The sequence below is a fragment of the Anser brachyrhynchus genome, assembly GCF_964034855.1.
Source record: "Anser brachyrhynchus genome assembly, chromosome: 3".
In the NCBI taxonomy this organism is placed as follows: domain Eukaryota; kingdom Metazoa; phylum Chordata; class Aves; order Anseriformes; family Anatidae; genus Anser; species Anser brachyrhynchus.
This window is the reverse complement of record NC_137696.1, coordinates 103,791,671-103,818,881: the sequence shown is the minus strand read 5'-3', so window position 1 is coordinate 103,818,881 and position 27,211 is coordinate 103,791,671. Positions and strand designations below refer to the sequence as shown.

The 27,211-nt window shown below is 35.8% G+C and overlaps 1 long non-coding RNA gene across 1 annotated transcript; it reads left to right on the top strand.

The window, feature by feature from the left end:
* The first annotated feature begins 24,647 nt into the window (after positions 1-24,647).
* LOC308193656 lies at positions 24,648-26,957 on the top strand. Its single transcript, XR_013949841.1, has 3 exons — positions 24,648-26,363; positions 26,498-26,564; positions 26,660-26,957. It is a non-coding gene; the product is annotated as an uncharacterized lncRNA (long non-coding RNA).
* The last annotated feature ends 254 nt before the right edge of the window (positions 26,958-27,211 follow it).

The following is a 27,211-nucleotide window of genomic DNA, read 5'->3' as shown; positions in this document are numbered from 1 at the left end:
TCCAAGGTAATGCATCATTTAATAAAAATCTGTTTTGCCGTAAAAAGCATAGTATTTGTGTTTGTGAAAGGCCCAAATGGATTCCATCCATTTTCCAATATGGCAAATAAATTCTCTTGACAAATCTCTATATTTTCTTTTTCCATCGTAGTGAAACTGCCTTTTATTTTTTATTTTAAACTTCTCCTCTTACAGTCACTATTCTAGTGCCCTGATCCAACATATAATGTGAACAATGGCATTCAATTTTCATGTCTGTAAATAAAGATAAATATTACTAGTGTAGCACTTTTCTTCCTTAAAAGAACCTTTATAAAAACAAACAGACAAACAAAAAAACCTTTCAGCTATCAGAATAGTTACATCTGTTAGCTATTAATACGTATTTTTTATTGCTCTTTGATCTTAGGTATATTAGGCTAATAAGGTCAAAAGGGCATTTTCCTTATGATCTTGTTTTGAGGTTAAACAGAATTAAGACTTTTGACTTTTGCATCAATTTTTGCTGTGAATTTTCTTTATTCTTCAACTATTTCAATTTCCTTACATAGGCAATGAAGTTTATACCTGTTTGCATTAGTACAGAAGAAACTGTACAATTATGTTCTCATTTCCACAGATTCTATCAGAATGGTATCACATATTAGAGGTGTCAAATTAAATGCAAACAACAACAACAACACTAACAACAAACCTTCACATCTATAAATTTGTTGTCATTAGTACTTAAATTTCATCTACTATGCCACACACACAAAAAAAAAGATAAAAGATCACAATTTTTGACAGTTTAATTCCTTTATTTTGAGAATAATGATTTTTTAAAGCTAGCTTTTATGCTAAGCAATTCATTTAAGCAGTCCCTAACTGTTCAATATTAATTGTGCAAATCTGCTGTCAAGGTTTCCTTTATAGCTTTTTACTGCATTTGACTGATAATATTGTGACTGTTGTGTTCTGAGTTCGTGCATGCAAGCAAAGACAAAGGGCAGGTTGGACTCCCTCTGGGAGTCCAGAGAAGAATGTTCCCTTGTCACACAGCTCAAGGAGGGGAGAGTGCTACAAAGGAGCCAAAGGCAGGCAGCCACAGCACAGGTACGATAGCAACATACACCTCCTAAACTCCACAAGAGACTATTCAGAGTTCATAACAGCTCAGAAAGTCACTGAACTGAATGGAAGCAATGATTCACTAATAAGGATACACTAGGAAAGAGAACATTAGCCTATAAACCATTTTTATTTCCAACAACCTGATTCTTTGCATTTTGTATATTTTTTAAATTAACTTTTCTAATTTATGATCTAAAAAATCCTACTCTTGGGGGGGGTGGGGGGGAAGGGCAGGGCGGGGAGAGAGGGAATGGAAGGTTGCTTTGAAGAGAAGGCCAAGGCAGATCCACCATAAGATTTCACTGATCAAAATACTGTCACAAAGCTGCTATATGCTGCTGGTTAGGCATTGGAACTGGTTGCCCAGGGAGGTGGTGGAGTCACCATCCCTGGGGATGTTTAAGGGAAGGATGGATGTGATACTTAGGGACATGGTTTAGTACATAATATTGATGGTAGGGGGACAGCTGGATTAGATGATCTTGGAGGTCTTTTCCAACCTTAATGCTTCTGTGATTCTATGACATGCTTTTTGACTTAAGACACTATAAATTAAAGATCAATTTTTAATTGTATTTTAATCTTTATTTTCTTCTAAAAGTGTTTCTCAAAAGAAAATTAAATTTGGCTGAGACAGCAATAGAATTAATAAGGAATAAGCAATAGAATTAATAAGCAATAAGAACAACAAGCATAGTGGTAGCTGAAGATTAGCTTCCTACGGCTCAAGGCTGATTGTATTGTTGATGGTGAATGAAGTGTCATCTTTTTTATTCATATTTGTCAAAGATTTCAACTGTTGATTCAAATATGGTGTGTATCCATGATGGACAAGACCAATAGTGCTACAGTCATTGCAGCAGTTTGACAGCTCATCATCCTGAAAAACAAGAGAAGGAAACAAAATCTTTGCTTTTCAGGACTTAAAAAACAAAACAAAACAAAACAAAACACTTTTTTTTTGTTTCCCATGAGACAAATCAAGTTACAAGTGCTCAGTTTGCTTTATAATCATTACACTATGAGGTGATCTGAGTTACTAGGGTCCCCCATGGATTCTTAGTCTGGCACACATGAACAGTTTCACCTATCATCAAATATGATATCTTTCCTGCTGTCTTTCTGAGGTCTTGGGATTTATTCCAAGCTCTTCTGTTCCCAAGACATTTAACAATACTGCTTACCAAAATCAGTCAACTGTCAAAGGTTTTGAATTAAGTATTGTCTTTTAAATTCTTGTTTTCCACATTCTCCCTTTGTAGGAACAGAAGGGAATACTATGCTTTTCACCATAAAGGTACACAGACTGGCCATAGTATCACTGATAATCTGTGGTTTTCCTGAGGCTAAAATTACTGAAACTCCTAGTTCCTTGGGGTTTTACAGTTAAAATATTGTTTGCATTAGCAACATAAATTTTCAGGTTTGCCATAGTGTCCATAACTTAGTCAGGGAGCAAATGACTGTCTTCTCTGTTTAGCTACAAATTTTACAGTTCCACACTATAACTCACTTTCTGTCTTATTTCCTACAGTCTCCTTCACTTTCTGAATGTATGTACAATTCAGCAGAAATTGTTATTTTCTGGTTCTGACTTTTGTCTTTTCCCTTACTTACAATGTGGTTTCATTAATTTCCTTATTTCTTTGAACTGTAGCCTCAACTAGTTAATTGCCTTTGTGTTTTTTGTTTGTTTGTTGGTTTTGTTTTCCAGTTCTAGATGCTTTGTGGGAGCATGCTAGCAACCTAAAAAAATTATCTATAGTATTAACATTACATACCATTCATCTTACAGAATGATAAGTTTCTTTCTTCAGTATTCTTGGGAGACACCTACCGGTTTTAACTGATTAGTTAAATCTGGTTGCATTTTTAATCTACTTTACTATGCAGTTGCTCATATATTCTCAGTTTCTATAGCTACTAAATTCCCTTTCAAGTTCAGATTTCTGTCACTGCTTGTTTTGTTTATGGTTGCAAATGAATATAGAATAACCACTTGCAGAACACCAAAGTTATTTTCATCTAAGATTGTCCTAAAATTCCAGTGCTGTTCTGGTGATGGTTCTGCCTCAGTTTAATTGGGATCATGTAACTAGGCTTTTAAAAAACCTGGAATGTTGACTGCTTACTGTTGGACTGATTTAGAAGTATCACCTACAAGTTTGCTTTCACATTTTCTGTATTATTTCTCATGAATCCTCTTACAGGTATCTCTGGGTAAGTTTCATTGTTGAAGAATATGTACTTACATATCTTCTGGAGGTTTCTTCCCACTCCCTATAATGTGATAGAACACTCTCTTTATTAAAATTTAAGATTATATCTCACAGTCCTCAACTCAGATGTGCATTTTGAAAAATAAGTCTCACAAGGTCTTCACAAAACAACAAGAGGACTTAGGCTACTGGGTAAAGTTCAGATCTGAATTTCATAGTTGAGAAGGATACACAAGTTTATAGAAAGCACATTCAGGACACATTACAAATAGCTGAAACTGAGATCATTTGTAAATCATCACAATTATATAAATCAGCAAAATGATTCATATGTGCATTCCCAGGTTTTCAACATCTGTTGCTTAATATTTTGTGATCATTAATCAGCACTGCTCATCAGTTGGGCACATGCATTTACAGTAGCTGATTGATCAAATCAATGACTGTTTACTCCATTCCATTTGGCACATTGCTTTGAACACTGTGCAAAAGCAAACATATGCTTTGTTTTCAGTTTAGTAGAATGGAATAATTATTGCTTTGGGAAAGATTAAAAGTAGATTTAATTTACCAAGATCTCTTGATTCCTGTAAATGGACCTTGAATTCACTTATATGTTTCATCTAGAGCTTTGTGGCAGAAAATGGGCTTCTACTGACTTTCTGCTGAAGTTCTCTCTCAACATCTAATCTATTTAGAGATGGAATTTCAGCTGGATAAAGCATGTTGCCTTTTCACTTTATAGCAGGCATCTTGGAAACCTGAGAACTCTTGTCTGTGTTGTTTTTGAAACTTCTATGTTTTCTTTTTAGATGACATTTCTATCAACCTCAAGTGAAATTGGTGTGTTGTCTTCATGTTTTCTTGTATTATAGTAACCAAAGGGACTGACTTTGAACTGTGTGAAACAACCATGATGAAACAATGTAAGCGATGAGGTTAGCACAATATTTCAGATCTTGATGCTTCTGTGTAGGTGCATTAAGACAATTTCCATAAAACTATTTTACACCAAAGTTACTTCTGTAAACAAATATTCATTTTCAGTGAGACAAAATTGAGAACTTTCAAATGAAAACCTCCTTCCTTGAAAATATTCTAATTTACTATAAGCATAAATGTCTGAATGGAAAACTATTAATAAATAAATAAAAAATAAAACCTTGGACGATGTCTGATATTTCAACAAGATGTTCTGAGCATACATTTTCAGCATGCCGTCACTAGAGTTTCATAACATTATTTGTTCTGAGTGTGACTGACAAGTTGAATTCAAAGTGGTGGGGTTTTTTGGTTGGTTGGTTGGTTGGTTTGGTTTGGTTGTTTTCATATTGGATTAAGGTAATAATCTCTGTATTTAAAATAGTCCACAGTCTAAGGCAAGGAGAATATAGCATTTTACCTGAGAGGGAGCAGCATATGTTCTACATATGGCTCGATTTTCATTTTGCTTATGCAAACACTCTTTACTCAGAATGTTGATTTGGACCTTAAAATATACTCCAAGGTTTAAAACTAAAGAAGATATTATAGCAATATTTAGGTATCTACTAGTGTTTTGATCTTTCAGAGAGCTGAGCACTGCACTCAAAGCCAAGGTGCATGCAGCACAGGCCAGCAGCTCCCTGGGGAGCAGGAGCAGGGTGGCAGGGCAGCCTCCTCTCCAGCCAAGACTCATCCTGTCAGCAGATGCTCATGTATAAGATAGGCTGCAGAAGAGGCTGGGCATTACCAGCAAGGCTTATGGGTTCTCTCAGGGGCCTGACACTAAAATCTCTTTAGTGTCTCACGGTAGCATGAGAGATTATTCTTAGCATGATAGATTATTCTTAGCTGTTCATCTGTAATTAGCCCAATGGGTCATTTTCATAATTTAGGATGACAACTGTTGATAATTGCCTTGCAATGAATCTTTCCACAGGTTCACTGTGATTCCATATCCAGGGACAATAGACCAATAATGTAGTCTGCACTGAAATGTTAAGTTCCATTTTTATCAAGAATTTGTTTTAATATCATTAAAGAAAAATGCTCTGAAATGAAAACTAAACAATATGTCATTCTGGATTGAAACTTTCATGGTATTTTAATTCTGATTCTTGAATATGTCTAATGATATTTTCTGTATAATGTAGACCAGCATGAAAAACAAACATCACATTAACATGCCCTAGAGGTTTCCAACCACTTTTAAGCCTTCAAAGACTTTTTACTGGATTTGGTTAACTTCTCCCTAGTCTCAAAAATGTCTTTATTTCTGCTATGGTATAATTGTTCTGATCTTCATCCATAGCAACATTCATCATAACAGCTACTGTTTTCTTCAAAGGGATATGTATACATTAGATTTCTTTAAAGATCAATTTTAGGTTGGTTCTGTCTTTCACACTGCTCATTTTACTGAGTTTCTAATATCAGTATTTTCATTCTTCAAAGTTAGCAAAGCTAGCAAAACATACCTAAGGATGCAGTTGCTGTAACGTAGAATTCCCACTCAAATCTTTTCCTTTATAAAATATACATGTTCTTTTGTAATGAGGTTGGCTACAAAATGTCAACCTCAAAAGTAAATTTGACAACAGACCTGACTTACATAGACTTTGAGCTAGTTCCATTAGGGAGCATAGAGTTACTTATTGTTCATTTGAAGGCTAAGCTCATATTTATGATGAGTAAAATCAAAGTTGAAACAAATAAAACTATGAACAAAGCAGCAACATATACCTTTTTCATATCTGAAAATTTCAGTAGCAAATTCTAAAGCTTTTTTTGTTTTCATTGTAGAACACGTTAACTGTATTATTATTATTATTGTTATTTTCTCATTTGTTTCTCCCAATTTTTCAGCAAATGAACAGATACACCTTATTCTTGTATTTGTATTTTTGGACCCTAAAATGAATTGATTTCATTGCTTAAAGGAAGGTAAATGTATTGTTATTGCCTTAAGATAAATGTATCATTATTGCCTTATACTTAGAATCCGATACCAGAATCTGCTAAATATTTTATAAAGATAAATTCCTCTTGATGTTGTGACTTAAATCAATCACTTGGGTCATTGTCATATAATGATTTTTAATGAAGATCCCTAGGAAAATTTAACTACTCTTGGCAGAACATGAAAAATAGTGTGTTTAATCTTGCAGTTATATTTTAGATTTCCCCCTGGAAATTATTATTATTATTATTATTATTATTATTATTATTAATGATAATAATATAAAATTATGTTAAAATTCATAATTCTTGAAATAACTTAAAATTAACACTGATTCTATAAAAATATTGAATTGTGACAGTGATTGTTTTTTAAAATCCAAATAGCAGACAACTAAAATACAGCACTGCCATATCACATAACTAAGTTTTTTTAACAACAACAACAACAACAACAAAAGTTAAAATTAATTTTATAATTAAATATATTTCTTTTGGTTGAAATATAGATTTTGTGAGCTAAGTCAAAGATATTTTGCATGCCTCTAGGAATTTAGTTGGTATATGAGCTAGCATAAACTAAACTATTCATAGTTACTTTGAGAAACATGCTGTAGAAATATCTTCTTCCCAATTATCATCTTTCACTGTGCTACTTTATTAATACTTTATTAATATCTTTATTAATACTTTATTAATACTTTATTAATATCAGTGGAGAATTTTGGAAGCAAAATGTGGGTTAATGATCCACAGACCCTGTGATCAGTTTATCTTTCAATAGAAGGGAATAGTGGAGGCATTTTCTCCCCCTCAACAAAGCCTATCAGCAAATCAATAAAATAAAGAATATTTAGCAAAATGTAATTCACCTAATGGTGACACTTTACTAACTTTCTCCACCATGTAACCAATTTTAAGACATGTTCTGTAGTGCCATTTCAGCTGCTACCATAAAAGTCCAAACACTAGAACAATCTCATTGTGCCTAGTATTTTCTTTATCTTTACCCCAAATTAATATGGTGCAAAACTGTAGCTAAAATTTATTTTGTGGTTGCTACAAAATGATGAAGTCAGAAGAAACAGATGGATTAGCCATAATATTATACCTTCACTGCCACACTTCTACTGAAATAAGCTTGAGAGGCCTCAGAATAGCAATAGATCTGGAGGAATAAAAAGGGTAATTTCATCAAGCAGGAAGGAAGTGAAAAAGTCAAGCTCTTTGCAGTGAATTGCAAAATAAAGTCAACTAGAATAACTGACCAAATTATAAATGCCAATCCCAGATGTGGCCATTAACTGAGGCATCAAACAGGATAAATATATATTTATATATATTCCATATTTGGGCATTTTTTCTTTTTATTCTTCTAATTCTGGACCTGGACATCTAAACTAGTTGGGTTTCAGAACTGAGAGCAAATAAAAATGGACATGTATCCAGTAGGTTGTAATATATAACTATGAAGAAAATGTTTCTTTGAGTAATAAATCTCCTCTTCTCTAGGTTTGACAGGAAAATCTTCTCAATAAACCTTTGCTCCTCAGTCTGACGGTAGCTGAGACAGTACACATCTGTTATAGACAAGGTATCTGAAACTGATTGCACATAACTCTGAATCTTTGTTTTCCACACAGCACATTTAAATTTGTACTTAAAAGCCATAAACATTAAAAAAAAAAATCTAAACTTTTTAACTTTTTTCCCTAACATGTATGGTTTCCTGTAATCTAGAAAGAACATCTCAGAACCTGTCATTTCTAGCTCTGTAAAACATACAAAAATATACTATCTGACAACATACAAAACTTTAAAATACACAAAAACACTTACAGAAGTTACTTGGCTAGGAACAATACACAATAGAAAATACATTTGAACCCTACAATGTAAGAACTCTTAACTGAGCTTTCATTTTTCTGGTTAAGAAATCAATTAAGTAGAGAGCTATTGTATGTTTTCCTCATCCCACAATAATTGCATTTCTTCTGAACCATACTAATAGTATGAACAGGTAATTCTCACATTGTTCAAATATGGGAGTGTAGTCAAACCTGTAGGGCAAACCTGGATTGGGAAGTTATAAATCCTCTGCTGGACTCAAAGGTATTGTACTCCTGGTATGCAGGAGTAGAACAAAGACAACTCTTGGGTTGATAAAAAAGGGTTTACCAAGTAGAAAAAGAAGTCATTACCTCCAGATGTAAATTAGGAATAAATTTTGTATTTTAAATCATGAAGATATTTAACTGTTTGCTAATGGGTAACATCTCCATCACTTGAAGTCATATTAATACCCATCATCACTCAAGAAGTCTCAGGAAGAAGTTATGGATGCAGGAATTATTGCTTAGAAAACTTTTGTCCATTTTATGTAGAAAGTCAGACTCAATGATCATGTGCTCTTTTAGGCTTCAAGCATTTCAGGTTTCTAATGAAAAAGGAGGTAAAGTGAAACTTATTTCACTTTTAAATTATTACTAATGAAACATTTTTTAGCACACTATTTTATCTTTTTTTCCTTCTGTACTTTTTTCCCTCTGTCTCAGCCATAAAGCCTACTTTGTTTTGACAAATAAGTGTAAATGAGGATCTACTGAGAAATTAAAAAAATTACAAATTACTTCAGTAAGTGAGAGTGATTAATTCCATGGAAAGAACATAAAGAAGCTGGAGTGAGACTGTTTTAGTCCTTTCTTAATGTACATGTATTCTACTTTTCCAAACCATAAATGAGGATATCAGATTGCCACTACTGCCACTGCTGTATCATCACAGCAAAATCCAGATGGCTTATAATAGATTTAGCATTCAGTACAGCTGCTATCCCCCATACCACTAGCTACTCAAAAACTGAAGTTTTATCTACATTAGTAATTCTTTTCATGGGTTATACAGTCATTATAAAATCCTTCTTTTGCATCTTCCTCTATTAAGTTTTGGTAAATGATGGATCGTTCTGGCTTTGTTTTGTAACACAAATACCATGTTATTGCCATTTCCATGGCATTTAGGATGTATTTGTGCTATCATAGAAATACCAAGTTGACCTTTCCATATGGTATTTCAAGTATGCCTCAGATTTCTCTTATAAAGTTTTAGACATAACAGCTATACTTATGATTAACCTCATATTAATTAACTGTGTTGGTGTATTTTGCTCACAGAGTCAGGTCACACTTCCTTGTTTAGTCAGGGTCCTTATCCAAGAACGCACCTTTAAATACTGTCAGATGTTGTGGACATTATAGCTTTGCTTAATATAGGCACTTAAAGAATAATTAACCTTCAAGATGAGGTTGAGCTAAGACTTCAGATAAGCACTGTCGGTATTTTCATGTGTGTACAAACACTGAAGAAATGATTTTTATTTTTAATTAAGCTGTACATTTGTAGTAAATAGAATAGGGTCAGAGTAGGTGTTCAAACACTTGGCTACTGGTATCGAAGATGTTTAATATCTCAAAAGTACCACACAAAATAAACAAAACAGATAAGCTTTGTGCAATATTCTGGCATAAGACAAAAATATAATAAGTAAATTAAAAAATAAAATAAAATAAAATAAAATAAAATAAAATAAAATAAGAAAAGAAAAGAAAAGAAAAGAAAAGAAAAGAAAAGAAAAGAAAAGAAAAGAAAAGAAAAGAAAAGAAAAGAAAAGAAAAGAAAAGAAAAGAAAAGAAAAGAAAAGAAAAGAAAAGAAAAGAAAAGAAAAGAAAGAAAAGAAAAGAAAAGAAAAGAAAAGAAAAGAAAAGAAAAGAAAAGAAAAGAAAAGAAAAGAAAAGAAAAGAAAAGAAAAGAAAAGAAAAGAAAAGAAAAGAAAAGAAAAGAAAAGAAAAGAAAAGAAAAGAAAAGAAAAGAAAAGAAAAGAAAAGAAAAGAAAAGAAAAGAAAAGAAAAGAAACGTGTTAAAAAAAAAATCTCTCTCTTTTCTTTGATTCCTGCAGTATTGGGGAAATAGATTTGTGTGTGTGTGCGTGTGTGTGGATGTTAACACATACCTGGGCATAAATTGCTTGTCTAATTCTTGTTACTACTTTTTTCTTTTAATGTAAGCAATGTGCAACCTGCAATGGAAACAGATCAGTTATTTGGCATAAAGTAGGAGTTTGGAAGACCAGGCTGTTTTAAAATTGATTTATATCAATAATGATTTGAAAGCCAAATTTGTCTGAGTAGAATGCAGTCCACGTCTCCTTTAACAGGTAGAATAAACAATGCTAAACCCATAGAGCAACATTACAAAGGCATATAAGCATAGCAAAGTTATATGTTCATTTTCCTCCAAAAAAAAAAAAAAATTTGGAAAAAAATATTTAAGAAGAAAAATTAAAAGATCAAATTTTTGCCTCAGTCAGTGAAGTATATTTTAATGCAAGAACATATTAAATATTTAGATATAAAAAATGGGTAGATCTGACTGATATTTTGATACTTTCACTCCAGTGTGAAAAAAAAGCAGGATCAGGTTTAAAGCAAGTAACTGTTGTATAAAAGCCCAGATGCATATTAGTTTTAGAAATAGTAGCAATTCTTTTTTTCTTTTCTAATACAACACCAAAATGTCCCTAACTCATAATGGTGGTAAAATAGATTTGCCACTTGTGTGCTCTGCCTCTTATAGATTTATATAAGTAGTTTACATAAAATGCTTGGTGTTTATTTTGTTGTTGTTGTTGTTTGGTTGTTTGTTTTACTGTCTGTAAGTCTCTTGATTTCTATCCAGTATTAACGTCTCTAAGGGTAACGTTTTTAAACTCTTTAAACTTTCTGTCTTCTTTTGGAAGTTTCAGTAAATGTGCTATTCACTGAATATGAGAATTCTCTAAATGGATTCCTAATACAAAATAGAAACTGCATCCATAAATAATGGAAGGATGTAGACCACCGATTTACAACAAAATAAATGACACTACCAGATGTATATTGACTCCCAGATTTGTAATTGGGCCTGTTAATAATAGATGTTAATGTTAGATAAAGGATGTGCTATATAAATAATGCAAAATTTTATTAGAAGGAAGTACAGTAAGATTTAGAACTGGAATTTCCACATATGTAGAAGTTATGAATCTGCAGAAATGGGAATAAGATTGGCAGGGAAATTTTGAAGTCATGGGGCAAACACAGCTGAAAGTCCCATTTCTAGATTCTGTGTTTTTTGTGCCTTTCTGCTCAGGGCATTTGGTATTAATGCAGTGATTATTTTACTCTGATTTTTATTTCACTGAATTTTTATTTCAGATTAGATTATAAATGAATAACATATGAAACGCACCTCAAAAACTCACACTGATTATATTGTATGGTACAGGGTTCTCTATCTAAACCTGGACCTTGTATTCAACTTAAAATTCCAGGCATAAAAGCTGCTAGCTGAGACTGTTTTCCCTTTAGTTAGACTTGGGAGCTCTGTCTAATTCTGAACTGTGCTGCAAGGATGTTCTTCTAGACGGTAAGATTACAAAAAAAAATCTCCTTTTTAACCATATTCCATATCCTGTGGTCTTTACCTTCCAGCATTTCTCTGACTCAGTGTTAGTTCCTTGTGTCCATGAAGACAAATATTGTAGAGGCTTTCTATAGCCCTATGGTGTATAACCATCACCCTGTGGAGGAAAACATTCCCATCCAGGAGTGACAGGCAAAGGAATGATCAAAGGATTTATGTCCTCTTTCTCCTATGATGGACTCCAGTTCTTTGCTCTTTGACAGCAAAGTTAAGATGATATTCAAATAAAAGTGGTCTTTTTTGTTTGTTTGTGTGTTAGTTTTAGAGATAAGCTGCGAACTATAGTACACTCTCATGCTTTAACACTGGCAGACGACTCAGCACCGCCGTGCCACTCTCTTACTCCCCCTCCTCAAAAGAACAGGGGAAGAAAAAAGATGAAAAAAATATCTTGTGGGCTAAGATAAAGACAGAGACATTGTGACAGTGGACCTCCCTCCCCAGTCTCCCTTCTTAAGCAGAGCATCTAGCCTAAGCAGATAATCATCTCTGGCAGTTGTGCTGGATGTGCCTGGTAGTGACAGTTGTATCCTGGATTCAGGGGAGACAGAAGACAAATAGCTAAAGACTAATCTGAGCAATTCACCCCAAAAACTACAGTGCTGGCAAAATTTGGAAGAAAGTCCAACTCAACACAGATTTGGAAGAAGCTAACATCTGTCCATGGACCATGGGGTCCATCCTTCAGGAACAGACTGCTCCAGCACTTCTGGCAGCTACCACCAGGCCTCCTGCTCCACAGTGGGCTCCTCTCTATGGGCTGCATCTCCAGCCCAGAGTCTGCTCCTGCAGGGTCTCTCCACGTGGCCTCTTTCAGGCCAGATCCACCTGCTCTACCATGGATTCCTCCACAGGCTGCAGTGCAGAGATCTGCTCTGTTGTGGTACCCCCATGGGCTGCAGGTGGACAGCCTGCTCCACCAGGGACCCTTCTGTGGGCTGTAGAGGAACTTCTACTCTGGTGCCTGGAGCATTTCCTGCCCTACTCCTGCACTGACATTGTAGGTCTGCAGGGCTGGTTCTCTGTCATTTCTCACTCCTCTCTCCCAGCTGCTGTTGTGCAGCATTTTTTTTTTTCTTTCCCTTTCTTAAATCTGCTTTCCCAGAGGCCCCATCAGCATTGCTCCTTGGCTCAGCTCTGGCCAGCAGCGGGTCCCTTTTGGAGCCGGCTGGAGCAGGCTCTGATCTGACATGGAGCGGCCTCTAGACTCCTGTGACAGAGGCCATCCCTGCAGCTACCAAAATCTTGCCACGTAAGCCCAATACAAGCACATTGACTGAAACATTTGAAAGCACTGTTCATTTCTCTCTTTTGAATTATTTTATTATTTGGAAGATGAAATGAGTGCTTCAAGGTGATACAACTTAACCTTTATCAACAGTAAGTAATCTCAAAAAACCTGACAGGATACTAGTCCAGGCCAGACTTCGAAAAAAAAAAAAAAAAAAAAAAAAGAGGTGTGCCAAGTTGCAAACTGGGGAGATATATCTGAAGAAGTAAAATTGGAGTTATTTTATAAAATGAGTCCAAATTTTCTCTTTTGGACAACTATTTCTTCATTCACCACTGTACTTGCCCTTTCCTAACATTTTTCCCCACTTTTTTTTTTATTTATTTTTATTTATCCCTTCCATTTTTTTTTTCCCTTCTGTTTTCTCTTGCCTTGTTTGATTCCTCCTGAGGAAGCTGGACAAAAGAAATGTGCTACCTAGTACTGGTACCTTTCTGCTCCTAAATTTTCATTCACTTTATAAGAGCAAAGAACAATGAGGTAGTTGAAACTAAGAGTCATTCAAGTGACAGATGCTAAAAACAGAGGCTGTAAAGAATAAACAAACAGAAAACAATCATATATTATTGGGATGGGACCTCGTGTTCTTTCTCCACCTTTTGTTCTACAAATCCAAATCTAGGAACAATGTCTTCCCTGCCAATTTAATACAAATGAAATGAGTTAGATTAACTTGGCAGGCACCAAAGCGAGACAGAAGCAGAAGATGAGTATTTAAAAGGTCATTAAAGAACACTAACTGTCAACATTATAAAAGTATAGAGACTTGACAAAGCAAGAAGCTCTGGAAGCTAGAAACAGTGGAAAGGGGAGATACTAGTTATGAAATAAACCTGTAGGAGTATAGGACATTTAGAAAAAAAAATAAAAAGTGAAATATCTGAACCAATAAAATCAAGTAATTACATTAAACAGTTAGTCTTGCTCTGTGGGCCAGCATATGGACTGAACTTACTTGCAGAGCAGGTGTCAGGAAACAGAACATAGCCAGTGTGGTAACTTAAGGGACAGATATAAAGCAGAGCTGTCCTGAAAGTTGTGCCTGTAAGGTACATATCAATCACTCACACAGAGACACCTGAACTAACTTTGAATGATCTAGAACAGCTAACAGGAAAAGTATTCATTTTCAGTTCAGAATAATTAGCTCTAATGGAAATAAACAAACAAACAAACAAACAAATAAATAAATAAATACATTCACCTGAACAGAATAGTAGATTGCATCCCAAATAGTAGCTTTAAACATGGACTTCTTTTTTCTCCTCTTACATATATGCATTTATTTGATGTCTCTTTCACATAGGAGCTTCACATAGGATTTATTCACTCCCCTAGTATATTCACACGAAGAAGAAGAAGTAAGATTCCATATGTACAACAGGAAAGAAAATCAGTCCAATTCATTTCATTACGAAATACCTGCATCCAGATAATTATGTCAGAAACTGACTTTAGTTTGTGAGAGGATGAAGAAAATCAGTCGATTTTCCCTATGTATTTATGTCCTCATGTACTAAATTAGAATCATAGAATCACAGAATATTCTGAGTTGGAAAGGAGCTGTGAGGATCACCAAGTCCAACTCCTGACTCCACTCAGGACCACTCAAAAATCAAACTATATCTCTGAGAGTGTTGTCCAAATGCTTCTTGAATTCCAGCAGGCTCAGTGCCATGACCACTGCCCTGTGAGATCCGGTTCCAGTGCCTGACCACTCTCCTGGTGAGGAACATTTTCCTAACATCTAGCCTTAACCTCCCCGGTGCAGTTTCATGATGTTCCCTCAGTCTTATCAGAAGAGATCAGTGTCTGCCCCTCCGCTCCCCTCATGAGGAAGCTGCAGGCCGCCATGAGGCCTCCCCTCAGTCTCCTTTTCTCTGGGCTTTACAATCCAAGTGACCTCAGCTGCTCCTCATACGTCTTGCTCTCTAGACCCTACACCATCTCTGTAGCCCTCATTTGGACACACTCTAATGATTTTACGTTCTTCTTATATTGTGACACACAAAACTGCAGGCAGTACTTGAGGTGAGGTCGCATCAGCACAGAGCAGAGCAAAACAATCACTTTCCTTGACCGGCTAGCAACGCCGTGCCTGATGCACCCCCACAAACAGTTGGTCCTTTTGGCTGCCAGGGCACGCTGCTGTTTCCAGGAGTCCCGGGGCCCATCATCAATGATGAAAACAAAGGCAAAGAAGGCATTACATGTCTTTGGCTTTGTCTATGTCCTTTTTGTGAGGTGACTATTCTCATCAAGTAACAATCCAATTTTTTCTCTGGTCCTACTTTTGCTGTTAATGTATTTTATTAAGCCCTTTTTATTGTCCCTCACAAGACTGGCCAGCTTCAACTCTAATTGAATTTTGGCTGCATGAATTTTCTACCTACAATGGTGAACAGCATCTGTTTAGTCATTCTATGTCACCCAACCCTGCTTTCAGTGGCAATATACTTTTTTTTCAGCTTAAATTCTAGGATAAGATCCCTGCTCAGTAATGCTGACCATCTGCCCCACCTGTGTGAATACTAACATTTTGGAATTGCCTGTTCCTGTGCTCTTAAGAAGGGATACTTAGAAATTGACAAGCAGTGATGGACCCTGATGCCTTCAAAAGCAGTTTCCCAGGGGACCTTACTAATAGGTTCTCTGAGCAGCCTCAGATCTGCTCTCCCCATATCCAGGGTTGAAGTTTTGGTGGCAGTTTTCCTCCTATTACCAAAGATTTTAAACTCAACTACTTCATGGTCACTATGGCCAAGATGGCCACCAATCTCCACTTCATCCATGAGACCCTCTTAGAGCTGCTCAAAATACAGCAAAAAATAAAAAATATAAAATATATATATATTAATATATATTGGAAGTAAATAAATTTAGGAGGATGTTCAAGTAATATTACTGTAACAGAGATTTGTCCCATGAAAGGCAGAAGTTACATCACTCAACAAATGTTATTCACCAAGCATTAATGACAATTTGCCCTACTCTGGCATGAATCACAAGGAATATGTTTACACCTGTGAAGCTATTTGCATCATGTTCTCAAAATATAGACTCCATTAGAGGTACATAGTTTGTCATTTCAGAAGTTCATGTAAGATTTAAAATTGCACGCTGGTTCTTAAAAATAGGTATTATATATTTAGATTACAAAAAGGCATGGACTATTGTACACACTTGTTATACTATTGAAATTTAGACCAGTCACATATTGATGCACTTTGCTTTGTGCATAATTGTTGTTCATCAGAAGGATGAAAAACAGATTTATTTCTTTCTCTCCCTCCCAATAACAAGGGTATACAATTTTCAGCCTGTTCTTAATGTTCTTAATGTTCCGCACTGACAACGTTCTTAATGAAACTGCACTGATTCCTGTGCAGTTATTTCCAATTTACACCAGAAAAAGTGAGTTCAGACTCGTTTTTTTAGAATATTTATGTATACTTTGCACAAATATAACAGAGGCAGCAATAGTGTCCTGATAATGAAGGTTGCACTGAGACTAGCACTTAAAGCAGTATATATTTACAAAGTCTGAGACTTTCATGTTTCTGATCGAAAAATGCCAGAACTATAACGGAGTTTAACATACTACTAAAAGATTAGATTGAACATTGTTGGAGATACACATAAACATCATTCCCTAATGCAAAAGCAATGAAAATAGGAAAGATTTTTATTACATTTGCTTAGGAGTTTAAATTAAGAGTTAAGATAAAGGTTTTCAGATGGCTAAGTCTTCCAGGTGTGAATGATATTCAGCTCTATGTGCTCACACTTATTAAAATATGTCACCCAGTGTCTCAGTAATGTCTGCCAACCTAAACCAGAGGATAATGAGAAAGATATGTGATGAATGTTGATGAGTATAAACTGCATAGAAAAAGGTTACTATGCTAATTAACTGAACATATACTTTGTGACACTCTCTTGTTAGTTCAAGTATTGTAACTAAAATTTATATTTTTACTAAATACCAGTTCAGGATGAATAAAAACTTTTGTAATTAGTGAATAGATTATATAGCATAGATAAGGCAGCATAGATACTGTTCTCTAAGACAGGACAGGAATGATTATGAAGGCTAAAGAGAAGGCTTCAAAGTAATCCTCAAGGAACCTTTAGGAATAAGGCTACTGTGTTATTGTGGGTATTACTGCTACAGCTGGATCTGCTCCCTGCATGATGCATACAGTCACTAAATGGTTGATGTGTGAACTGCAAGGTTTATCTATGTTGTACTTTGACCTATAGCTTTTATTTTCAATTTCTGTACTAACTAAACTGGAATGGCTAATCTGTAGTGGGAACAGTCAGTCTTTCAGATTACATATTGATGGTGTGTAATTGAGTTTTTAACAATAAGATTAAAAATAATAGTTGGAACATTGTTTTATATAGTACAGGATAACATAAGTATTCTTTCTGTTGGTTGTCATCTTGTCATTCTCTGTAGAAATTAGACTTTAAGCTCTAGGGTTTTTGTGATCCTCTAACAAAATTGTCTACAAATGACGTTTTTTGTTGTTTTTGTTGTTGCTTTGTTTTGTTTTTAATGTATACGGCAGAATTTATCTTTCTTCTTACTTATATTTTTTTGTTTGTATTGTTGTGAGGGTATTTCTATGAAATTGTTCTATAAACAATATATAACCAGATCACATATACACGTCACATTCTCAGGAGAATGAGGTTCAGGTAATAAAACTTCAGGAAAAAAAAAAAGTAATAAGGCAACTAAAACAAAACAAAACAAGCAAACAAGAAAAAAAAATATGGCTGCATAATATAGAGAAAATCTGTAGTGGAAATGTAGTGAAAAGGAGAAACAGGATCAGAACTGAAGTGTCCCACTCCAGTTTTATTAATGGCAGGATAAATTGATATGCACTCAAGCCGTTGATGGAAGACATACAGTGAACACGTATCTACAAGACATTTAAATTATTCATGTGAAATATGTATATGCTGTTCCCACTGAATTAAATGGTTGTTACACCTTTGATTTAAATGAAACAAAGACGTATCACTACTCCTGCGTGATACACTTCAAATGAGTACATAAGTATAAAGCATAATTTAGAAATTTAATATGAAAGGAGCTGAATAAAATAAAAGTAATACTCCAAGTATAAAACAAACAAACAAAAAACCCTGTGTAAATGAACCAAAAATTAAAAGTTCAGAGAATATTTACAGTCTTCTGTCCATAACTGAGAATGCTGCCGAGTTTTGAAGCACATTTTCAGCTTTAACAAATGAAAGATTGATAGTGTGAAGCTGATTTTTATTCCAGTCACCATTGTCCTTGTTGATTTTAGCTAGAACTCTCTTCTGCTGTCAAGATCAGTTTATATTCAAGTGTGTCATAGTATCTAGTAACAAGTACAGACAGCACTGAGATATGGTCACTATAATTTGAAAGCAGTGACCTTGATTGCAGATTTGTCAAACTATCTACTTATTAATTTTCTTCTCTATTGCCATTTCAAGTTAAAATAATATCAGGAATGGTTAATCCAACCAATGCCATTTTTACAGGTAAATGTATTCCCATAAAGTAGCTTGACTCTAGTGAATATTACTGTGAATTTCTCTGCCTAAGTTTATAAATCAGTAGCAAAATAGCCTGGGGTGAATTGTTCCAAGTTTTTCCTACTTCCTTCTTTTTCAGATGCCCTGTATGTTTATGAAAGATGCAGGATTGGCAGACCTGTGAAATTAAATCTGCTATTTATTTCCCAAAGAAAGATAACACAGGTTGGGCAGTGACTGTGAAAGGCTCTGCAAATAAGCTAGGCACCGTCTTAAGTTTCTCTCCAAGGGGCCACGTCTTCTTCAGCAAATGTGTTTGTCCTCCAACCTATTCAAGCTTCAGGTCTTTCTTTTCATCGAAACTGCCAACAAGGTTTGTCAGTTCTGCTAGCGTTCTGTAGTGCTGACACCTCTCCTTAAAACAAGGAATGACTGATTCATTTAGCATGTTAATTTACAAGTATCATCTATTTGATAATATTCTACATTCTATTCTACAACATGTGTATTCCATGCTTCATATATCTATAATGGAAGAGTTACAGTAGTGTTATTAAGCTTTGCATTTTTTTGCATACATCTGCATATATACATGCATACATACATTGTGCATATACATACCCATATATACATATACTCATAATATATGTATATGTCTGTATGTACACATATATCTAAAATATATAGTCAGGTAGTGTTAACAAAAATAATTGTTTTTATAGTTTCTTTTGTGTGTGTAAAATAGAACTGAGCATAAACCGTATAGTGCACAAGGTTTTCTGATGTCTTTCCATCAATGAGACTGTTAGGAATGCAGAAGGAAAACCTCTTCTCTCTGTCACTGTGCACATTTTTTTTTAGCTCTATATGGCAACAACCATGGGAAGATGGGCTATTTACTGGTTTATTTTGCATGGGAGCAAATACACCTCATTTCCAAAGTGTGAAATTGCCCTGATGATATAAGCATCACCTTCCATTGGTGGAATCTCATCCACTGAGCTAGTTTCTGCTGGTTCAATGCATTGGCCTTACGTTCCTGGGGCTGTATTTTTGGTTGTTATAAGCAGAGATTATATTAGTATATAGGAAGGTAAGTAGCATGTCTAAAAGTACACATATGCAGATATGCATGCATTCTGGATTACTTAATGAAAACTATTAAAGAGAATTTCATACAGGCTTTGAACCATGTATGTATCAATAGTAACCCATAAAATCTATGTGCTTTGATTGCTATTTGTTAGTGCCCCCAGATCATGCTCCACATCATTAATTCAAGATATTTGAGTAGGTGAGATTGATCTGTATACTCAGGTGGCTAAAAGGTGCTGTGCCTCCCTTCTTTACATGTTTCATCAAGTTTCTTATGAAACATTACAAATACAAAACATTTCAGAATATCTCAGAAGTCTGGACAGGTAGATAAGTTGAAAATGCTTATATATTTATCAAAACTTGTCCATCATACACCTCTAAGGCTAAGTTTGATTTTTGCTTTTTTTTTAAAAAAAAAAAAGTGTTGTTGGTTTTTTTTTTGTTTTTGTTTTTAAACCTATCTTCTGGGATATTTTATTTTACAACTAATAAAGTATATATTTATGCACCTACTGTGTTCATTAATGAAATACGATAGTGAAAAAAATGCCACTAGAATAAGTTTCCATTCAAAAATTAATGTAGAATCTGTTGAAATTATTCTCCTTGTACTGACTTTACTGTTATGAAACAGTCAGTAACAGGTAAATAGCTCATTTTCATAGTATATTACTATTTTAAAAGTAGATATCACCTTCCTCAATGTTTTATTCTGTAATCTAATGCCTGCTTAGATCCTAGAATATATTACTATTGTAGCAACAACCATGCTACATATTTCTCCATACAGTGTATTTTAGAGGTTTTTTATTTTCCTTAGAAAGATTCAAGGATGAAAAGATATCTGGCCAAATTATAATCGTTCTGTAATTTTCTTGATCTTACACAGCTCAGATCTTCTTTGGACAGCTGCCCAGATGAAAACAAACAAACAAACCCCTTCATTATATTGGTAATAAACATATTATAACTTGAATAATAATTCAAAAGACAGAAGTGATAGGAATAGATACAGTGCATTATTCACTTACTATAATGCCTAATTTCTAATGATTCTGCAAAGACTTTAATAGATCAGCATGAGCAGGTGGTGTAAAATATTAACCTTGACAAACACTATCTGTACTGGAAAAACAGCAAGAGTTTTTATTCTGAGCTTTTTTCTCAGAAATGATATCTGAAGTTATATTGCAGAAATATCTTATGTCATGTCTTGTCACGTGCGATTAGATTCAAATGGAAAACAGTCACATCACATAGATTTTTCTGGATTAAAAAATAATTAATGAAAAAGCAAATTACTATATAACTGCTTTTTAAAGTCCTGTATTGATACAATTTTTTCACATTTTATTTTTTTTAATATAATATCAGCACACCATTAACATAACAACCAAGAGCTATCATGCCTTTCCTTCACCAAGCAGCAAGGGACCTTCCTCCATCAGAGCTGGTGGTATTTTGAGAAAATAACACAAGAGCAAGTTGTCCTTTAGAACTAATGGGCAATATTAGTTACTGGCCTTGAAGTCCCAGTTTTTCAGAGGATAAACGGTATTAACAAGTTAGCTCAGATACATTGATTGGAATTGGTTCAATGCCTTCTCATCAAATACTCTCGAAGTCTGGAAATATACTCATCTATAAGAAAGATAGTCTGCACACTACTGTAAATGTAACTACTTCTGTATTATTTAGCTAGCAATCTAAATAAGGCTCAAAACTAATTTCCCTTATAATGTTTAAATCTTGGCTTCTCAAGTCAGGACTTCCAAATTTGTCTGTGATTCAGGCTGTCTGTGATTCTTTTCCACTTGAGTAGGAAATGAACTGGAAAGTTGGAACAAAGTATTTATAGTTACACTTGAGGAAAGTGAGAAAGCAGAGTATAATCAGGCATCTGGCAACCAGGCCACGTACAATAAACTCCTGTTGACTGCTATTGGCCAGGAACAAAAATCAGACAGCCTTATTCATCAAGCTGAATCTTCTTGCAGCATCTAAGTGGAACACACAAGGTTCCATCTAAACATCAGGAAACACTTCTTCACTGGGCACTTCTTCACTTCTTCACTGTGCAGGTGACTGAGCACTGGCATATGTTGCCAAGAGAGGCAGTGGATCTCCTTGGAGATCTTCAAAAGCCATCTGGATGTGGTCACAGGCAAACTGCTCTGGGTATCCCTACTTAAGCAGGGGGATTGAACCAGATGACCTCCAGATGTCCCTTGCAACTTTAAGCATTCTGTGATTCTGTGAAGGGGAAGAAGGAGGACGTGTATATATAGAAGATATATACACTATAATTAAACTGTATAGAAGTTTAAATAGTAATATTAGATTATAAAAACATAAAGGTTTTATTTTAGTCGCTAGTCTGGTTCAACACCTAGAAAACAAAACTTTTTGTTGTTGGTGGTGGTGGTGTGTGTGTGTGTGTGTGTGTGTGTGTGTGTGTTTTATGTATAATATAGCATTATCATGATGTAGTAAGATAGAAATGTCTTATACAGCTGAAATAATTGCCTGTTAATTCTGTGTAAGTAGTGTCCTGAAGCTGAGGGAGATGGTAGCATATTCATATGGTATTTCCGTTGCTGCAAAGTGTTTTAAAGAGGTATTTTCACTGTTTTGCAGCTATGTAATCTAGCAATTATTGCAAAATATATATATATATAAATGTGTGTTTTGTTTTATTGGTTTGGTTTTTTTTGTTTGCTTGTCTATTTTTTCCAAATTCTGGTGCTTAGACACAATTGCATAAGATGGAGCTATGTACATACAAATGGAATACATTATCAATAGCAAATGGATTATTCAGGATGACCCGTATTGCAGCATGAAAATTTGGGGCAGAACTTTTGGTGTGAGATCCAGTAGTCTTACTCCCTGTAATCATAAAATCATAGAACAGCTCAGGTTGGAAAGGACCTTCAAGATCATCTAGTTCCCCCCACAACCACAGGTAGGGATGCCACCCAGTAGATCAGGTTGCCCAGGGCCTCATTTAATCTGATCTTGAGCACCTCCAGGGATGGGGCATCCACAGCCTCTCTGGGCAACCTGTTCCAGTGCCTCACCACCCTCTGAGTGAAGAATTTCCTCCTAACATCTAATCTAAATCTCCCCTCTTTTAGTTTAAAACCATTCCCCCTTGTCCTGTCATTATCTGATTGAGCAGAGTTGCTCTCCATCTTTTTTATAAGTCCCCATTAAGTGCTGAAAAGTTGCAATGGTTGCAACTCCTTTTTCTTAAGTACTAAAAATCAGACTCTTGAAAAAGGAAATATAAACGTCATATAATTCAACTCACTGTATATATATATATACAGTGAGTATATGTATATATGTACATAGTACATATATATGTATATATACGTGTATAGTATATGTAGATATATAGGAATATAGTATATGTATATATACATGTATGTATATATATGTGTGTATAGTATATGTAAATATATATATACACACACTGAGTTGAATTATATGACATTTATATTGACGAAATTTATATGATGAAATTTTATTTATATGACGAAAACAGAAAAGGTACTGGTACTACCGATACTATAACATCACATAGGCGAAGGCCTATTTCTGCTACTATAGGCGGTATAGGAGAGCAGAGTAAATTGTGCTAATACTAAAATTCTGGTATAGTATCTGCATTATTACTCCACAATACATATTGTATTCCCATCCTACTATGATTTATGTGTATGTTTAAGGGAACAGCCTAGATGCAGTAATTATATACTCATAGTTTAACAGATTAAAGTTTTACACTTTGTTCACAACACTTACTATTTCTGCAGAGAATGCCATGTGTAAATGTCTTAGTTAAGTTTGAATCAGTATGAAGAAAAATATAAAAGCTGTGCTGTGAATATATGTGTGCATTGTAAAAAAATAAAAATAATAAAAAATAAATATTTATATATATATAAAATATTCTTAATTTAATTGGCCTTCTACAGTCAAGTAAGTAGCGCCTTTCTCCCACAATGATGAGGGAAAACAGAGGGAAAGAACCAAATATTATTTGTAAATGCTGTATAATCAGGTCTCCAAAACACTTCATTAAAACTACATGAAGGTTTTTATAACTGAAATTGTTGAAGAGACAGCTTGTACTTAATGAAAGAAGTTTAAGTACAGCTACTGGCAGACGGTCAGTTATTGTTTGCCTGTTTGTGTGAGAACATAAATTCCCATGGTTTAAATTCCTTTAAATTCCCATGGCTTCTGACTACACTTACAAGATGCACTCATGCTTACAGATATTCAGTGCTGTAAGTGGAACAGTGGGAGACAAGCCTGATTTTTTTCCTAATTTAATTTGAAGCAGGAGCTGACAGCAACCTTTTACATATATCCTTGTGAGATACAAGCACTGAAGCCTAAATTTTCTTCAGCTTCTAGTAACAAGTTTTTTGATGTGTCTTCATGATGCCCCTCACACTATGTTAATACACAGCTTGACAAAGGGTCTGCAGCATCAGTGTGATATTTTCAATCTTGTTGGCACAGTTTTCTATTTGTCAACTTAATAACTTTAATAACTTAATAGTAGAGTACTAACTTCTACTGGTTTTGACTGGTAGAGAGTTGGTTTTGTTGTTGTTGTTGTTTGTGTTTTTTGTTTGTTTGTTTTTTAAACAGTAGCTTGTATGGTGTGATGTTTCCATTTTTGACCAAAACAGCATTGATAACACCATAATGAAACTTGAAAACACCATGTGTTGCTGAACAGTGCTTCCACAACACCAGTGCCTCCTCTCTTTCTCAGGCTGTCCTACCAGCAGAAGTGGGAAGGGACACTGCCAGGACAGCTGACTCCAGCTGAACAAAGGGATATTCCATACCATATGACTTCACACTCAGCAATAAAAGCTGGGGGAAAGAAGTTAGGATGTTTGTCTTCTCAAGTAACAATTACACGTGATGAAGCCCTGCTTTCCTTTTGAAAGCCCAGGAGCCAGCAATCCCATTGCACTGCAAGTCAAGCAAGTGGGGGAGAAGACCGACCTGGATGGACAGGGAGCTGTGCCTGGAACTAAGGCAGAAAAGGAAAATATATTACCTCTGGAAGAAAGGTGTGGCTTCACAGAAGGAGTACAGAGCTACAGTTTGCATCTGCAGGGAGAAAACCAGAAAAGGCAAAGCTCGAGTTGACATTAGCCAGTGTGGTGTCAGACGACAACAACAACAGGCCTATGTAGTGTTGTGCTCTGCCCTTGTAGCTAGAACTGCATTGGTACCACACCATTTTTTTGTCTATTGCTGACACAGCATCAAGACTCCCTCCAATCCCCCCCAGAGCCTGTAGGCTGGGGGTGGGCAAGAAGTGGGGAAGGGATATTGCCAGGGCAGCTGACTTAAACAGTCCAAAGGGATATTCCATACTGTATGGTGTCACACTCAGCAACAAAAGGTAGGAAAAGGGTGTAGTGGGTTTACGTGGCAAGGTTTTGGTAGCAGGGGGCCATAGGGGTGGCTTCTGTGAGAAGAATCCAGAAGTAGACCTATGTTAGATAAGGGCCTTGCCACTGGCCAGAGCTGAGCCAATAAGCGATGTTTGCACCTCTGTGAGAGCATATTTAAGAAAGGAAGGAAAAAACAAAACAAAACAAAAAACTGCTGGACTGAGAGTTACAAAAACTGAGAGAAAGAAGAGTGAGAAACAACCTTGCAGACACCAAGGTCCGTGCAGGAGGAGGAGGAGGTTCCCGGAGCAGGTGCCAGAGCAGAAGTTCCCCTGTGGCATGTGGAGAGGCCCCTGGTGGAGCAGGCTGTCCCCCTGCAGCCCATGGGTCCCACACGGAGCAGATCTCCACGCTGCAGCCCGTGGAGGAGCCCCCGGTGGAGCAGGTGGATGTGGCCTGGAGGAGGCTGCGGCCCATGGAGAGCCCCCGCAGGAGCAGGCCCCGGGCCGGAGCTGCAGCCCGTGGAGAGGAGCCCACGCAGGAGCAGGGGGTCTGGGGGGAGCTGCCGCCCGTGGGGGACCCGTGCTGGAGCAGTTTGGTCCTGGCAGATGGACCCTGTGGTACAGAGCCATGTGGGAGCAGTTCTTGAAGAGCTGCTGCTTGTGGGCAGCCCCAGCAGGATCACTTCAGGAAGAATGGCATCCTGTGGGAGGGACCCCACCTGGAGCAGAGGAAGACAGTGATTGAGGAGGAGTGGCAGAGATGAAGTGCTATAGACTGACCGCAGCCCCCATTCCCTTATTTCCCTGCGCTGTCTGGGGGAAGGAAATAGGAGAGAGTGTATGGGGGGAAGGTGTTTTTGGTTTCTTTCCTTTGTTTCTCACTTCTCTAGCTTGCTAGTAATAGGCAATAAATCTTACTGTCTCCCTACTCTGAGTCTGTTTTGCCCATCATAATTGTTGGGCAATGTCCCTGTCCTTATCTCAACCCTTGAGCCCTTTGTATCGTATTTTCTCCCCGTTTGCCTTTGAGGATGGGGAGTGAGAGAACGGCTGTGGTGGAGCTCAGCTGCTCACCTGAGTAAAAGCACCACAAAGAGAAGGACAGGGTGTGCTCTCATTATGAAGACCTCTGACCTCCCAATCCAATATGTGTATTGAGGCTCTGCTTCTCAGGACATGGCTGAACATTGTTTGTTGATGGGAGGTAGAGAATATTTTTTCTATCTCTCTCTGTGCTTCCATGCAGCCTTTGCTTGTTTTTTCCCCCTTGCTTTTCCATTTAATTAAATTATACTTAACCTGTGAGTTTTCTTTTTTTTTTTTTTTTTCTGTTTCCAGCATGCTTTCTTCCTTCAAAGAAGGGGAGTGAGAGAGTGGTTGTGGTGGAGTTTAGCTGCCCAGCAAGGTAAAACCACCACATGCAGATGATCACCTAGTAAACAAGGATGAGGAACAGGCAGAGGCATTTAATACTTTTTTTTTTCCCTTATTCTTTAATAGTAAAGATAAAACTTGATCTGCCTAATCCTGAGAGTTGGAGGAGCATAACTGGAGGAGCAGTGATTTCACCTTTTACCTTTGATTGAAAAAAAAAAAGTGAGCTTTTGTTGTACTGCAGGTTGTAAAAAGGAGCGAGATGTTGGAAAGAGGGATAATTTAAACATCCACAATATAGTAAGTATCTGTTCTATAATTCATTATATCTAGATTAATCATTCTAGATTTTCATGAATTTTGCAATTGCCTCAGTTCTGTAAGACAGCATTTATCTATTCCCTCTATACCTTCATAATTAACATACCATTTTCTTCAAATTGTATGTCAAGATGAAGGAGCCGTGTCACATCAAAGTGTACGTGACGTTTTAAGGAAAATATTATATCCAACCTTTTACTTACTTTCCTATTAATGCTTATGAAACATACAATAAATATATGTTAATTTTACACATACTTGTTGATCATTACATCATCTTTTACTGCCTTTTAAAACATTTTTTTAAATGTACAATACTCTTCGTAGAAATCAGTACTAACAACACAGATAAAAATG